Source organism: Pteropus medius, unplaced genomic scaffold (genome assembly GCF_902729225.1).
Source record: "Pteropus medius unplaced genomic scaffold, Ma_sr-lr_union100, whole genome shotgun sequence".
NCBI lineage: Eukaryota > Metazoa > Chordata > Mammalia > Chiroptera > Pteropodidae > Pteropus > Pteropus medius.
Genome location: NW_024349796.1, coordinates 9,862,786 through 9,881,675, shown reverse-complemented (window position 1 = coordinate 9,881,675; position 18,890 = coordinate 9,862,786). Strand labels below are relative to the sequence as shown.

At 32.9% G+C, this 18,890-nt stretch overlaps 1 pseudogene; it reads left to right on the top strand.

The window, feature by feature from the left end:
• The first annotated feature begins 9,164 nt into the window (after positions 1 to 9,164).
• LOC120619380 (uncharacterized) lies at positions 9,165 to 9,283 on the top strand (annotated as a pseudogene).
• The last annotated feature ends 9,607 nt before the right edge of the window (positions 9,284 to 18,890 follow it).

Here is an 18,890-nt window from a genome sequence, read left to right as displayed (position 1 = left end):
TGTAGCAGAGTAACAGGAGCTGAGAAGAGATCAGTTTTCCAATTTTGAATTGATTTGTCAAGTTCACTGTTATCCCAAGAACTCCTTGGGAAGGAAAGCTGTATGATTGCATTTGCTCTTGGAAATATTATTCGGGCAACTCTGGAAGAATGGTGAGAGACCAGCAGTACAATGGGAGTTATAATGAGAATCTGAATTAAACCGGTGGTGGCAGGAAGGTCATGGGTGATATGAAAAATGCAAAGACGGTGTAATGTATGTGACCCTGTGATTGATGAGAGAATAATGGCAAAGACGGGGAGGTGTCATTCTTAAGCTCAACTCTAAAGGACGGATTTTGAAAAGAAATATAGTGAGTTTATACTGGCATTTTGGGTGCATCTAGAGGACAAATGGGTAAACATGCTATATAAGTAACTTGAAATAGAAGACTATAACTCAGTTGGAATGGATGCAGAGATTTCTGGCTTAAAATGACAAGTTATGTGTGAAAAAGCTAACAAGAACTTTTTCTTTATGTTTTAAATGAAAATCATAAAAAGCATTACATGGCTACACAAACACCCTCCCCTGATATTTTCAAACACTACACACACACACACACACACACACAGATATACATACACATATATATATACACATATATATACACATATATACATACATATACACATAATGGCTAATAGATATTATATAGATATTATATAGACATTATATATATATTACCCATTATACTAAGAATGCATGCCTAAAATATCACTTTCTAAAACCCAAATAATTAATATAGTTGTTATAGCTTCTTTCAATGCTGTCAATCTTTTCTTGCCTCTAATAATTTCCCAGGCACCCATACTCACTGATATGGCTTGGAGCAATTTTTTTTTAACTGTATACATCTGTTTTGGGGCATTCGAAATTATGGTGTCAAGAGTTCTGCTTCTGGCCATGACATAGTAACTCGTAATGAATAAACTCTTCCATTGTGAACTATAAACTAGATAAAATACATGAAGTAATAATAGTCAAGCCTGTAACCCCTGAAAGAAAGGAAACTTAAAGTCATCATCATGTCTAAGTAATAGAAAATAATGTAAATAAAAGAACAAAACTAAATACTAGATAATAGTAAGATACAACTTAGGAACAATAAAATCAAAATCAAAATTGCTCTGTATACCTTTCAATCCAGTAGTGGGAAAAGTGGAGAGGGAAGAAATATCAAAAACAAAAGCGTCATATTTTACATAGTATGACCAGGAGAAATAAGTCATAAAGTAATTTAAACAGGGAAAATTTCATAGTGACAGAACAAATATTTGCTGTCGAAGGCGGGAACAATGAGAGATGGATTATTAAGAATAGAGAGAACTCCAAAGAATACAGAAATCATTCATTTAAAGAGCAAGCATGACCAAAAAGCCTAAGACAGAAGATATAAAAAAACCTACCCTCTCCCCACCCTAGGCTCCAGTCTAGAACCTACTGGAGAGGGCGTGGCTATGACTTGATGGATGGCTGAGAGGAGGCTTTGATTCCTGACTGAAAATATGCCCTCTAGGGTCCAGGAGAAGCTATGCACTGGAGGTACTATGAAACCACCTGAGGGGTTTGGTTAAGGGGAAGCTGGTTGTCCCTAGGTAACGCCGACCACAGTGCACCGTGGACACTGGATGTGAGCTGGCACCTGCATGAGCCAGATGATGGAGAAGCCAACTGCACGAGAGAAGGCGGGTGCTCTAGAAACTTCCCCCGCTGAAAGGACCTGGTGCTGGAGAAGCTGTCTGTGCTGTGGGAAACTGTTAGAGCACTCCTGAATCACCAGAAAGGAAAATTCATCCCCTTTAATGTTTATCCCAGTGTTTTCTACTGACAAAGCTTAAGTTCATGCCGGGAAGCAGAAGATCATTTTTATATGGTCCAGTTTCACCTTTACAGAGCAAGTGATGGACGGTGAATTTAGAGCTAGGAGACAATACATTGATCACCAGCATACCATGTGACCCAATTATTCCACTCCTAGGTATTAACTCAATGAAAATATAAATCCATCAAACGTCTGCATAAATGTTCACTGAAAACTTCATTCGTATAAGGAAAACACTGAAAAAAATCTAAACAGCTATTAACAGATGAATGGATAAACAAATTGAGGTATCTCTACAACGTAATATTCTTGGCAATAAAATAGAACAAACCATTGATACATGAAATAATATGCATATAACTTAAAAGCACAGTGGTGAAGGAAAGCCACACAGAATAGAGTATATATATTGTATTTCTAATGTTTATATGAAGATCTTGAAGAGGCAAAAATAATCTATATAGAGAGAAAAGTCAATGTTTGCCTAAGGCAAGTAGTGAGTGTACTGACGGCTAAGCGAATAAGAAAGCCTTATGGGACGATGAAAATATTCTGTATATTGATTTGTCTGGTGGTTAGGTGGTAGGGTAAATTGTCAAAAGCATCAAACTATACATTTAAAAAGTATAAATTTCACTATATGTATGTAAACTACGTCTAATTAAAAACCACCTGAAATTATGACATTCTATTAATTTTTAATAAACTTGAGGTTTCATCCATATATCATTGTACTAGAATCGTATATTGAATTCTGGTATTTATTTAGGTATATTTCTTCTATATTAACTTTACCTAAGAATCACTTGAAAGATATATTCTTATTTGCCAATTTGGATATTTAAGATCAAGACAGTTTTTAAACAATATAAAACTCTCTGATGCATTTCTACATAAGCAGGTATATACTGCATCAAAAAGTAATTATCATCCAATCTTATGCATATAAGAACTATTATCTAATATATTAATAAATGGATCCAGGAAGTATATTAAAATAATTTCACTATTTTATAAACAAGGAGGTTTGTCTCAGGAATATAATTCAACATTGTGATAATACTTAAAATAATACAATGGATTAATAAATAAGAACTATTTGATCACTGTAGTAGAAATAAAAACAAATGATAAATTTTCACATCTTCTAATTAATAATTCTTAGCAAGATTGGGTTAAAAAGATACAAGTAAAGTTGCTGTTATTGCAATAATATTCTTCTAAAGAATTTAATTCAAAATCATCAGTGAGATAGCTTTGGCCACAAGTCTTAGAAAATTGCAACTCATATGTTTTAGACTCCATTTATTTCATAAATACAAAGACATTAAGGAACATAGATTTTAGGTAACTTATCCAGATATGTCAGTTTATAGTTTAGTCCACAGCTATGTAGTCGACTTTTGTGATAAATATAAGCACAGTTCCTACCAATTTGACTAATTTACTATATTCTAAATGGTTTTGCTGCATGAGCTTTATATATTCAGTAAAGATTCTTAATTAGAAACTTCTGGTCACATCCTAGGCATAAACAGATGTATATTTTACATTATATTCAATTTTAAGCCAGCAGATGTGATTTTCAAGTCAGCGACTTCATACAAAGTGATTTCTAATTGTGCTACATATGGTATGAGCACATTAATATAATGAGTGACTTCTGGAGTAACAATGCAAATTTCTCATGAAATATATATTTTACAGACTTATAAATCAAGGAGTTGACATATGAAACTCATGACATTTCAATGCATTTTTAAATTCTGATAGGAACTTAATAAAACTCTATGCATTCTGAAAAAGCCAACACATTAGAAAAACCTTTTAATGTGCTTTTAATTCCAGTGGAGACTGCGTCATGAAACCTGGGATCTGCAATACTTGCTGACTGATTCAAAGCGTTAATATTTAATGTTACCTTCAGACTCTTAGACAATTATGCCATTATAAGCACACTTGTAAGACATGGCTTAAGGCACAGTGTAGTCCATTTAAAAGAACTGTAATCACTGAACAATTTTAGAATTATTATTTGAATAATTCCATGACTTATACTATAAAAATAATATAGTTTACAGTGGAACTACAAGTGTATTTATTGGAGTCCAACAAGAAAGAAAAATCCATGCCAGTTATTTGAAAGAGAGATAGTTATACTACAAATGATTAATTACCCAATTAATGGATGGCTTAAAGAGCAAAAAAAAGAAAAAAAAAAAGATGTTGCTATGAGTAACCATAGCATCAATTACCATGCCTAGGTCAAGGGTAAAAGAATATAGGAGAAGAAATTCACAGGAGACACAGGCACTTGGAGTGGAGCGGTTTGCACAGTTGGATCTTGGAGGTCACCACATTACCTGTGCCCAGATCTGGGAGATCTATTTTTGCTCTTTCTGCGGATGCTCTGACTGCTTAAGGTCAGATCATGTATCACATAATCTGTTTCTGTGCTCAGATCATGTATCACATAATCTGTTTCTGTTTCCTCTTGAAATTTATAACCAATGGCACAGTTCATTTATGTAATTCCTCTTTTGCCCTTTGTATTCTGTGAAAAAGGAGCAATTTAAATTTACAATTTAATTAAACATTGGCTATATACCCTAGTAATATAAAGTCTAAATCAGATGAGATGAAAGTCAGTCATAGGGAAATGAAATAAAATTTGCATGTGGATTATTTGAAAGATACAGAAAAAAATTCCAAATTAAATATTAGGTTAAAAAAAGAAGAGTGATCAACTTCTATTTCTACAATTTGTTTTAAATACATTTATTTTGTTTGTGAGAAAAAGCACCATTGATTAGTCATTGATTCAGATGATAGAAACTACCTTATAATATGGCATCTTAACACCACAAGGTATTGCTTCCAACAATGTCATAATCAAGTTGTCAAAAAAAAAAAAAAATCCCACTGCTACAAAAGTCTAGTCACTTCAGTATGACAGGAACCGGAGTAAACACAATTGAATCTAACTATTAGCCTCACACGGTCTAATTTACATTGTATGAAATACCATAAAAACCTCCTCCTTTAGTAAGTTCTGAGAAGATGCTCCTAAAAGAGGCATTAAGGGCAGAGCAGGCAAGCGAACCTCTTGCCAATGATTTAGGGAGGCCAAACCCAAAGAGAAGGTAAGGGATGGCAAATAAATCCACTGTTAGGACAAGCAAACATCATCTTACTAGGACACAAAGTAGTGTGGATAAGTGTAGAGCAGAATCTGGAAATCCAGTAAATACCCAACTGATATATTTGAAGTATTCTATATTCCCTGATAAATGTAGTATGCCTGCTTATGTTCTCACTTTCATAATTGATATATAATAAATATATATAACATGATATATATGAATTATTACATAATTTATATAATGTATATTTATAAGTATCTACAAACATTATTAGTTTATAAGTGTCTACTTTTTTATATTAATGGTACACTTGCATGTAATTCCACAACTTTTTTCTCCACTCACAAGTCTGTTCATAGAAACTGTTTCTGCTGTTTCAAAATAACTCTTATTAATTACTGTATCATTGTGAAAAATATTACATATACCGATTTTCGAATCCTTTCTTAAGCAATTTTCACTGGTAAACTCCTTTTCCTGTCTCATTTAACCACAATGAGAGTTTCTTTAAAGAAAATACCTGTCACAGAATTGCTTGATCTTACGGTATTTCTATTTTCAATTATACTAATACTGTCAATTTGGTCCACAAAATAGTTGCAACAAATTTCATTCCCAATAGCAAGCTAGGAGAGTTCTTATTTCAGTCACAAATTGGTTTTATCATACATCTTTAATATTTGTCATTATTTGATGGTCTGATCCAGTGAAAGGCTTTAAGTTTCACTCACAAGGTTATCAGAAAACGTGAAATTGTTGCATTTTTTCTTATCTATTTGATTATTAAAGTAACTCACATCTCCCTTAGATTTGAGGATGTAACAGTAAAACAAAAATATCACAAGCTGCAGGATCTCCTATACTAATTTCAGGTGGGGTATATAATGAATAAAATAAATAAGAATAAATAGATAAATAAATAGAAGCCAGTCACTTCTCTCTCAGAGCTAGGTCAGGGAGACCCTGTAATTTTGGCTGGCTGGGGAAGGCCACATGGGAACTACAAAACGAAATAAAATAATTTATTTTACTTCACATCGGTTTACTAGGATGCCTAAACAAAATACCAAAGACTGGGTGGTATAAACAATAGAAATGTGTTTTCTCATAGTTCTAGAGGCTAAAAGTCCAAGATCATGGTGTTGGTGGGTTTAGTTTCTCCTGACACCTCTCCCTTTGCCTTTCGCTGTGTCCCCACATGGTGTCCCCTCTGTGTCCATAGTCCCACTTCTAATGTGGTCACCAGTCAGAGTAGGGCACACCGTAAAGACCATGTTTTAACTTCATTACCGCTTCAAAGACCTTACCTTCACATACTGTCAGATTTTGAGGTGTTGCTGCTTAGGATTTCAGCATGTCCATCATAGGGGGACACCGTGTGGCCCATAACCACATCCTTCCTGGCTTTTGCCACATTCATCTGACTAAATACTGACGGATAACTGAAGCAGTCAACCATAGTTCTCCCCGGACCGTCACCCAGTGTTTAGAAAAAAGCCCAGAAACATCAACTACCTCCTAACTCAGGATTGTCTGATTCCGTATTTTGGAACTCTCTCTAAATACTTTAAATGTAACTCTAATAAAACCTTTTTTGTGCATGTGTAGAACTTAAAACTGCTCCTTAAGTTCACATGAAAGAATAAAATAACAGACTAAATGGGTAAGCAGAATAAAGGCTCCTCCTAGAATGGCCACATCTTAACCCCTGGAACTCATGATCATGTGATCTGAAACAGCCGGAGGGACTTTGCATATCTAATTAATACTTTGACCTGGTGAGATTATCCTAGATTATCCAGGTGGACTCAGGCCCTAAAAGCAGTCTTCTCCTAGCTGTGGTCAGAGAAACAGATGCAGCAATGAAAGCAGATGCTAAGAGATGCTAAGTTGCTGGCTTTGAAGATGGAGAAAAAGGTCACAGTCAAGGAACGCCACTAGCCTCTAGAAAAACTCAGCCCCACACTAAGGAATAATCACCATAGCCCTTACCACGGTTCTATCATAGCAGTTAATCATCATAGCGCTTTACAAAGGTTTCAATTTGCCATCTTTATAACAGTCCATGTACTAGATACCATTATTTTCTCCCATTACATGGAAGGGGTAAGAGAGGCACAGAAAAGCTGAATTGCTTATCTGAGGTTATATACAGGTTATAACTCTCAAAATGGTGTTTGGTACAAACAGTATGACTCCAGGGCCTGCAACCTTAACTACTAAGATACTTGACAAGTTAGATAAACAAACAAACAAACAAGCAAATAAAAACAGATAATCTCCAGTGAGAATGGATGGAAATCTGAGTTTTTTCCATGAGAATACAGAGAACCTAATTTCAACAAATTATTTTCTTTCCCTGCAAGATTCTGAGCAAAGAAAGAGTATGCACCATCCTTATTATTCAAGTAATTGCCTTACAGCATATTCAAAGGGATAATTCGTCTGAGTATATAGCAAATGTTGAAAATTCCAAATTCAAAAATTATAATAAGGTATTTTTATGAATATAAATATACCTGAAGGGAAACATAATATAACAAATACACAGTGAAAAGTTGTTCCTTAATTCTTCAGAATTCACACTACTTAAAAAGGCAAAATTAAAACATGATGCATTTTTTTGACTGAATTTTCCTAAATTTGGCAGGCAACAAACCAAAAATTATAAAAAGCCGAACATAAAAATTTAGAAAGGCAATATTGATATGAAGTACCCAAATCATGTTAAAAAATCATTCAGTGACATAAATATTATTATCCGTTAAGGTTAAAGATTAATTTCATCATGTGTTGTTTTAAAAAGATTTTTTAGTGACATTTTCATGTACATATGTAGAAACTGGAAGAATATACATAACCAACATATGTATAAGAAATTTATTTTAAAAATTAATGATTTCTTTGCACACAGTATGTCTTTTATTTTATTGTCAAAAAGTAACATTTCTGCCTGAATTATTATTATGCCTATTTTACACATATATTACATATAATGTAATGATTTCATTATATACACTTATATCCCTTTTTAAAGTGATAGTTATTCCTTTCTTTAATTTGCAAACCAAAACCTTCACATTACAGAAAACTTAGGATTTGCAGGAAAAGAAATTAAAAATGAAATACATTGAATTCTACCTCTAGACAAGAAGAAGTAAAAGAGATGAGATTAGCAATACAGTTGGAAAGAATTAACTATTCAGACAAAAACTGAGAAAGCAGTTTTCGGCCACTGAACACCAGGCTGCTCAGAACAGTGATGCTTGAGACAGGAAACCATTGAGGGAGCCCAGCAATACCTTTATTTTCTGTCTAGAGAAAGTTTCCCAGCCACATGCAGGCGGGAGGAACAAGGGTAGAACTTGACAGTCCTTCCTGAGCTGAAGAGACACAGCCGGGGTGGGGGGAGGTAAGGTGGCTTGAGTTCCCAAGACAGGCCTGCAGAGTTTTCTACTCAGTTCTTCAGCTACAGATCAGGGTATGTGTTGGAGGAAACTACTCAAGATGGTCAAGAACTACCAGAAAGGAGCACAGTGAACGTTCATTCTCACCTAAGCCTGAAAATAGGCCATGGTCTCACTAGCCACCCAGGAAAGCTGTGTAGTTCAAGTTACAGGAGAAGAGTAAACAAAAGGGCATTATCTTGCTGATGGAGGAAATTAATCCTAGAATACTACCTGAGTTAAACATTTATTATAAAGCTATAGTAATAAAAAAAAGTGTACATTCACATGAAGTCACACTATAGATACAAAGAACAGAAGATCAATAAATAAATCTATGTATATTAGGATCAATTCATTTTCAAAATATACCAGATACATTGGGAAATAATAATCTTTTCAACAAATGTCCTGAAATAATTGGATAGCTATATATATCCTATATATGTTCTATATATAGCTATCCAATTATTATTGTATATTGTATATAGCTACCCTACATATAAATAAATCATCCTTTATATTCACTTCATATCATGTACAAAAACTACATTTATCATAGACTTTAATGTAAACCTATAAAACTTCTAGAAGAAACCATAGGAGGAAATGTTTTTTGCAAATATTTTAAAATCTGACTTGAAAACCACAGAACTATCAGTACACTGGATTTCAACAAAATTTTAAAAAATATATTAAAAAAATATTATGGTCTATGGCCATGACATTCTGAACGTGCCCAATCTCGTCTGATCTCGGAAGCTAAGCAGAGTTGGGCCTGGTTAGTACTTGGATGGAAGACTGCCTGGGAATAGCAGGTGTGGTAGGCATTAAAAAAATATTATGAAGTCATTGTTATGAAAATAAACATGTAAGCTACAGACTGACAGATTGATAGAAAGTACTTGCAAGACTTGTATCCCATAAAATATGCGTGCCTGGAACATATAAAGAACTCATAACTAATTTGGAACCCGATTTAAAAAAAAAAAAATTAGATAGGCACTTAACAAAAATTTTAGTAGCAAATAAATATAAGAAAAGTGGCTGAATACCCCTGGCCATTTAAGAAATACATATTTAAAATACCATGAAGTGCCATTACATATCTATAAAAATGGCTAAAATTAAAGACGGGCCACGCCAAGTGTTGGCGAGCATATGGCACATCTGTAACTCATAAAGTGATGGTGGAAATAATAAATGGTAAATAACCTTGAAAAACTAGCTCAGCACAGTTTTGTTTCATTTAAAAATATACCTGTCACATGGCCTTACCACTTCATCTCTGGTTCCCCAAAAGACATTAAAACATGTGTTTATAAAAAGACTTGTATGAAGTTTCCTTCCCTGAGGACACCTGTCAGGTTTGGAGACAGAAAGCAGAATTATTTTATTCCCTATTAAATTAACCTCATGTCATCCATTTTTCAATTTAATAAATAATTTCTTCATGTGCTGTTAAGATACTTTTAGTTTTATCTATATTACCAAAGCAAAATAATAGATATTAACTAAGCCTGAAGATAAATTAAAAGGTTAAAGTTGAAGATTAAGCAGACTTTTAACGAACTGGCATAAAGTCACAGCGACAAATTCTAGTCTTACCGCATTTGCAGAAAAGAACAATTATATTTTCTCTGGAAATGAACAAAAACTAAAGATGTGGAGAATCATTAATTGGAATAAGCATTAAACATCATGTTCCCTACTTGAGAGGAGGAGCAAAATGATGATTATTTTTCTTGGTAGATGAGCAAGTAAGGGAGATTTGAATACCAATTAACTCCTGACCATTGGGTCAGAACAGAGTTTATTAAGAGTTTCGCTATCAAATAATTCACAGTACTTCAGGCTGGACTGAGGCATTTCCTTAGAATGTTTCGAACCTTAATATTTGACTTAAATAAGTTATTTGAAAAGGAGAGTAGTTCAATTTTGAATAAACCTGCACTTTTTAAGAATATTAAATATGTGTAACTGCAGGTCGCCTGATTCAAAAACTTATTAAGCATTTGACTCAGGTCTACCTTTGTTTTCTTGTAATTCAAATGAATATGCTTTGTTTTCTTTACAATTAAATAGATACCCAATATATTTATATCCTCATATTGTACACAATTTATATATTCTCCAAGGAATTTGTGAATGAAAAAAATGGTGGCCAATTGTTGAGGGCAATTATTTCCTACCATTCGATAGGTTGCCTTCTTGTTGATTTCCTTTGCCGTGCAGCAGCTTTTTAGCTGGGTACGGTCCCACATTTTTAGTTTTGCTTGTGTTGTCTTTGCATTTGGAGACAACTGCAAGCTATTCTGTTCACTCTTATGTTGTATGTAGGTCTGCATCAGACTAATATAGACCTCCTTCACAACTGCCTTTCTGTAACTAGCATAAAAAACAAAGTTGACATGTTGTATGTCTAAGAAATTCAACCACTCTGTTTCAACCGCTCTTGTAATTCTGCTTCTACAGTGTAAAAAGGCCAGGCGATGGAGTTAGGACGGCCGTGATGTCTTTGTGTAACATTTATTAGCCATGTGACTTGGAAAGATATTTGGATGTTTCAGATTCTCATTTTGCTCCCCTAGAAAATGAAGGCAATCGTGTTTTCTGTTACATAGTGGTGTGAGGTTGATATGATAGTGCTGTGTAAAATGATGCATTTAGCACGGTTCTAGGATCGTCGTCAAACAGTCAGAGATTTGTGACTTTTAATGAAAATAATAGGGATAATCCCTTATTGCGACAGAATCAATGTGACATATGGACTTCAGGTGATCTATAACTTTCATAAACAACTTACATTCTCCAACACTATCCTTGAATTACGGAAAGGGTCTTGAGAGGTTTTATTGGTTTAGTACAAAACATACAAATCTTTCAGATAGATTACTGCCTAAAATATCATCTCTTTTGTTTGTAGCTTTCTTGACTCTAAAAGATCTCTATTTCTTCCGGGGATAAAAATTTCCTACTGACAAAAAAAGTACTCTCTCCTTTAGCAGTGCTTTGAGAGCAAGGAGAAAAGACTCATTTAACCACTTCATGACTGCTGTGTAGAAGAAAACTTACAGGTTATTTTTCACCAATTTCCTTTGTAGCTTTTTAGTTCTGTCCTTGACAATGAAAACTATTGCATAACTAACCTTCAGATTAATAATGTGTTACTACATGAGTGAAAATAATAATAATGTTCAAATTTTATTTGCGTAACATTACAGCTTCAAATATAAACTGCCCCCACCCAAAATAAGTATGGCATTATGAGTTATAGAGAACAACTCTATAACTCTATAATTCTCTGTGGCCAAAATAACAATAATTTCTATTATTAAATTTTTAATAGGTTAATCATCTTAAATTTAAATAGTACATATAAATGAGCTATCAATACATGTCCCGTTATTTCAGTAACAAGTTAGCAAAAATATATATTACACACTATCATACTATCTCTCAAAAACAGTATTTTTTAGTCTTTATGACATTCTATTTTAACGTTCTGCACACACTGAATTCACATCTCTTTCCAAAAGAAATGAAATTTTCATTTTAAATGGCTTGGGTATAAATGTAAGGTCAAGCTGGTGCCAAATCAATCTGAAGAATACCGGATCTATTACCTGAAAGTGGTGCTTGATATTTCTTAACCTGGGTGATAGAATTACCTTCCTTTGCAAGCTGAGAAATCTCTATCTGGGTACAATAATAACTCTAATTTACTGATTTTATTTGAAGGATGAATTAGATGTAAAATACACATAATTGGATTTAAATGATTGAAACTATTTTGCTCCTTCTGAGAAAATAACAATCTTAAGCAAATAATATCTCTTTTTAAATCTGTGGCAAAAGATTGAACAAAACATCAAAGCTCTTTCCAATTATTTTGGGAATGGTGGTTACAAAGCAAGAAGTCTTAAAAAGTCCCGCATTTGAAAAAATATATGTATCTAAATATATATCATCCCCCTTAAAATAGTTTAAGATGTTTTATATTATTCTCCATGATGTCACCTTGAAAAAGTAAATTTTCAACATATTTTCACTGCCCTTATTATAGTATGTGATTATATTCAGGAGCTAGAAACCTGTCTTTTGTGAGAATTGTAATGTTTTGATACAATCTAAAGACATTTAGACCTCGTGTTCAATAAATATTGATGGAAGGAATTGAAAAAGCAAGGCTAATCAAGTGAATGAGGAAGCTGGATAGTACTATTTTTAATAAAAATAATATGTGACTGTAAAGTAAAAATAATATTTTCACAGGGTTCAACTATATTTGGAGAAAATATATTCAGAGAAAATATTGACTTATTACTGCAGATGTAATATAACTATGCATCAACTCTAAAACATTTTTAAATTGTATTTGGATTTATTCTATAAGTACAATCAAATTTTAATCATATACATATATATACTAAGATGAAAGGTTAGTTTGCAATGTTTTTTTGTTTTTTGTTTTTACTTTAAAGATGATGAATTGAACATATGTTGAAACTCACTCCTTCTATTTACTTCAGATATGCCAAAATGATACCCATCCATGAAAATAAAGAAGAAAAAGTACTAGAGTCCAAATGGTAGGGTCTAACGGGGCAGGGTGGGAGGGAGGGAACAGGTGTGAACCCTAAGCTCTGGAAATTCTCAAATTCAGTGGCCTTTGGCACCTAAGAGTTAGAATGTTCTCAAATGGCTGGAATCTGGGGTCTCAAGGGCTCTGCCACATTTCAGGGCAAATGTGCCCAACCTGTAAAAGGCTAGGGGCTGTGTCTCCCTCACAGCTGCAAAATTAGATATTAGAAACCTTATGCATTTCTATTTTGAGTGACAAAAATAGTATCCCTTACCAAACCCAAGTTACAACAGTGTGGCATTAGGCTGGAATAGAAAAGGGAACTAACACACAGACTAGAAAAACCCAAAGCAACAGCAGCAGCAATAAACTCATATATAGTTATTTGATATATCATAGGGGGCATTTTTAATCAGCTGGGAAATAAAAAATAATCCATAAAAGTTATTCAAAAACTGAGTGATCCATATTGAGTTATAATGAAAATGGATTTCTACTTCACAGTCTATACAATCAGTTAACAAAGATATTAGAGACAAACATATAAAGCAGAAGTATAAAGCCTTTGAACAATAATAGACAAGAATATCTTTAATGTAGAAAAAAATGTCTTAAGGCATGAAAAGCACAAATTATGTAGTAAAGATAAGTGAATTAAGCTATGTTACACTAAGAACTTTTGTTCATCAAAAGGTACCATAATGTCAGTGAAAATATAGTAAAAGTATATTTTTATAACACATATCACATTTTAATAACATATAAAACCAAAAATTGTTTAGCATTCAAAATATATAATAAACAATTAAGAGTCCTTAAAAAAACAACTAACAATTCCATAGAGAAATCAATGAGACAGGAACATGGATAGGCATGCTACATAATAAAGTCAAGAATGACTGTACATAAATGGATGGATGCTCAAACTCTGTAAGGACTATGAAAATGCTAATTAAAATAAATGTGAAATATTTCACATTTATCAGATTAACAAAAATGAAGTAGCAAAACACCCAGTGGTAGAACTGTGGAACAATTTCATTCATAGATTACAACCACTCTCCACAGTTAGCTTTTTCTAGCAAAATGGGCATAGCCTGTTTCCCCCAACTGCATTATTTCCAGGAAAAATACACACATGTGCACTGGAATCTATGCGGTGGGTGTTTCTCATAGACTGCCCACAGTAGAAAATATGCGAAACAACCCAAACACTCATAAATAGTAGAATGGATAAATTGTGTTATTTTAATAAAAATGGATTTGTTACATAGTGAAAACAAAAGAATTAAAGCTACACTCATCAAATGGCTGAATCTCAGTATCACAATACTGAGTTAGAGAAGAATGTCACAGAATAATTTATAATATATTTCCATCCCATAAATTTTAAAACAGGCCAAAGGGGAAAAAAAACTATTGTTTAGTGTCACATAAATATGGAAAATCTATAAAAGCAAAGAATGAAAACGAGTAAGAGATATTTAGGTTTATGATTACCCCTGTGGAAAGGTAGAAGTGCTTGCATGTAATTAAATAGCATGGGCTCTGTTGAAATTAAATAAGTTTAGATTTGGTAACAATATATAACTATAAAAGGAGCTTTCTTCTCATGTACCTAAAAGTTTTCGTGGAATATTTATTCAGCTAAAATTTCTGTAAATCCATTTCTATCTCTAAATGGTTCCCCTCTGAAATACAGATTCCTTTGAAATCAATACATTTTGACTCAGCTAGTGAGTACCAACACCATAGAAATTATCTAACATGGTGCTAAAACTTGTCCTCCAGGATTAGAATTAGATTCACCATTTTGGAGTTTATATTTTTATATGCCCTTGAAAAACTGTCTCATAACTGCTGGACTTAAAAAGCAATAAAAATAAACAATTAAAAATGAAATAAGAATAAAGAAGAAAGGAACAATATTTGGGGACAAAATAAAGAAATAAATAAAATCTCGCTAACTTTGTTTTACTTTAATGATTTTTGGCCAATATCTCCTATTTCTTCTGGGTCAACAATTCAACAATTCAACTGAGCAGTGGAAGCAGTGACCACAGAAGCAAATCATATAGAATCTTGCTATCTTTTCTCCTTACCTGGCCCGCACACCATCCCTAGATTGCTCCAGAAGGCCTAAGCACCTTGGTGATGGGCTTTACACAATTACATTGGTCTCTTTCCTTATGTAGTGTTTTTGCAACGGTGATGAGCCAGTACTGGAATGCCCATCGATTCCTGTCACTTTGGGGAACCCAAGGTGGGGCTGCAGAGGGGACCGAGGCAAGCAAACCATTATCTCAGGGGTGACCCTTGTTTTCCACAACACGGAGAGTCTTAAGAAATAGTTGCCAGATATCCTATGGCATGTCCTCCCATCAGGTCTACAATTTTCTCCCGATTAAACTTGAGTTATCAATTTTTTGAAAGAATACTCTAGAAGTAAAACGCCTTTCTCGTGCTATGACACCAGAGGTGCACCGTATCTATATGCCATGAGGAGGATACTGACCTTCGTCACTCAGGCATCAGGGTTCTGCGATGTCAACTTCTGCCTTCCCTTTCCCAAAAGAGGCATGAAGTCCCGTCTACACTCGAAGGCAAGAGCAGCAAGATTCGCGCTCTACCCATGGAATGTGGGAGTATTTACATATATTATTTCATATTCTCCCATAAGGAAAACTTTTCTCTTGAAATAAGAAAGGCGCTTTTGCTACTAGTTCTGTATAGCCTCCCAAGCTGATCCATGCCTTAATGAACAAGGATCATTAAGGCACAGATTGGTTAAGCAAATTGTGTGAGACAATTAAACGTCTAAGTGACAGAGCTGGAAACTGAATGCGGTCCACGTGGAACCTCCAGAACCTAGATTCTTAACTACTACAATTAGCATTTCCATGCTCTTCTATATATAAAATTCTAAAAATAAATTTGAGAAATTTCTCTTGAATGTGATAGATGTCTGCTATCAGCCATAATTCATATACAAATGTAATTTATCTTTCAAGAAAGAAAATTGCTGTTAACATTACATTTTTTATGATAATTTCTATTCACTGTTAAGAGCAAGAAGTACAATTTTGTTTAGACTTCCTTTTAAATTTTTCTATTGCACAACTTGTATTCAAATGATACTAAAGTTTTTCTTTCCCTTCAAATAAGCAAATGTGTACAAATATACTAAAGTTGAGTTTGTATTTGTAAGCTCATTTATAGAGGTAAAGGTTTATCCCCATTTTGTGTTTCTGTCTTATTGGAGTTTATTATTATTCCTCTTCTAACCTCTAATCCCAAACTATATAATTTAAAAATAAACTTGGATTTGCTCTATTATTTTTCTAATATGCTGAGAAAATAAGCAATCTCTTGGTTATAAATTCAATAAATGCTCAGTTAGAAATTATAGAATAGCAAAAAATATATTAAAATGTCAAAGTATTTTCTAATCCCATCTCTCAGCATTATACGTATGTATATAATATATACATGTGTGCCATCTATACACGACTGTGTACATGTGTAATTATATTTATGATATGTCTGTATATATATACACACATAAATACATTAACTTAAAATTGGATTTATGAAACTATATAATAAAAAATTCATATCAATATATGTATTTCTATAAATGGATGGAGACTATAAATAATAAAAGAAATAAAAATTTTTTAAAAAAAATATTAAAACAGCTATGCGAAATAAACACGGCCCTGTTACAGATTCCTTACAAGTAAAATTACATTAATGTTTAATACTACACGATGAGACAAATACTATTAGGAAATATCAATTATTTGTCAGATTGAAATAAATATATTGAGAAAATATATAAACACATATGCACTTTAAAGAAAATACCAAAAATTCTAACTCAACAATAAGTGAATGAGAAGATAAACGTCGATAAAGAAAGATAAAGGAATAGATAAGAATGGATAATGATAATATGATTAAGAATATATAATGTAGGCATTAATCATGACTGTTTATGGAGAAAGGATTTACTTTGAGGAAAAAAATTAAAATGTCACAAATTACTGTTCTGATTTAAGAAAGCAATAAATTTTGAGAGAGAAGGATTATATTGCACAAAGAAAGAAAGACAAGTTTCCAGATATTTTATTTGGGATGGAACTAGAAGTCCAGGTAAAATGAAGCAGTTGGTAGGAGTAGAACATCTGGCTTTCATGCAGCAATAGAGAAATATATGCTTGAGTATGAACACGGAAAAAGGAATATCAATATGAAAAGCAGTGGAAAATAAAGTTGAAATCCCAGAATAATAGAAGAAAAATGTGAATAAATAGCAACTTGATGAGACCAGCAAAATACTAGAGAAAACTTAGAAAAACAAATCAGAAAGTGAAATGAGTAGTAAGCATAGCTAAGATAAAAAGAAAGAACTGTTAGCCAAGATATGGAAGCAACCTCAGTGCCCATCAACAGACTGTAAATATGGTTCATATATACAATGGACTATTACTCAGTCATTAAAAAAAAAAAATGAAATCCTAACATTTGCAACTACATGGATGGACCTAGAGGTTGTTATGCTGAGTGAAATAAGTTATCGAGACAAAGATAAATACCATATGATTTCACTGCTATGCAGAATCTAAGGAACAAAAAAGAACAAATTAATAAAAAACAGACTCACAGATATAGAGGACAATCTGGTGATGGCCAATGGGAAGGGGAGTAAGGGGCTGGGAGAATGGGGTGAAGGATTAAAGAAGGACAAATTAATAGTTGATAGATGGTCATGAGGACGGGGAGCATGGCATAGGGGATACAGTCAGACTAATGTAATGGCTAGGTGGAGGGCCAGGGGAAAGAAAGAGCAATTAGAAGATCATTTTATAAACTATATGAATGTCTAACCAATACACTGTATACCTGAAACTAATAATAAAATAAAATAAATGAATTGTTATCTACTTTTATACTTAATATAACATTAAATGAATCAATCTCTTACTGAAAGCAATGCTGGTCACATGATAAAAATAATCTGACAGCAAAAAGTTTGATGCACTTATTTTAAAAGAATCCTAATCTATAGTAGAAAAAGCAGTATATAAATTGACATATTTTCAAACCTTACTGCCAAATCCCATTTAAAAGATATATAGACATATATTCTTGAAATAGGGAATAGAATTTCCCCCATAATATCATATAATTGTGTTCTGTGTAAAAGGAAAACCTAAGCAAATGTTTTAAAAGTAGAGATTTTATAGGACACATTCTTTTACTGTAATTCTATAAATGTTAGACAAAATAATAAAAATAAGTATGCTAATATATTTTAATTTTGCACATTCGAAATACACATTCCTGGACAATTCTTGGATAAAAGAGAAACTAAAAAGGAAATGTACGATTATCTAGAAATAAATCAAGAGAACAGAACCTTTCTACATTAAAACTCAGAGAAAGTAACAAAATTACATTAAGAAGAAATATAGCCCTAAACATCTATGAAATTAAAAAGGAAAACTAAAAATAAACATTAATATGAAAAACAGAGCAATCGACAAACTAAAAGAACAGAAAATAAAGGACTAATAAAGCTAAAAATTCAAAATTAACAAAGTAAAAAACAATGAGAGGCATAAAGTATAAACATTCCCCAAATTGGTTATTGGATAGAATTATAAAATAACTGGTCACATGAGTTATTATAGAAAAGAGTAATATTTAAAAGATGACAAAATGGAAATGAGAAGTGGGTCATAACCACAGTTTAGATAAACTAAAAAGTTTAGAACCAATTTACCTATAATTCTTTGGCAGTGAGTTTGGAAATCTAGAAAAATTTACAATTTCTACCAAAATATAGA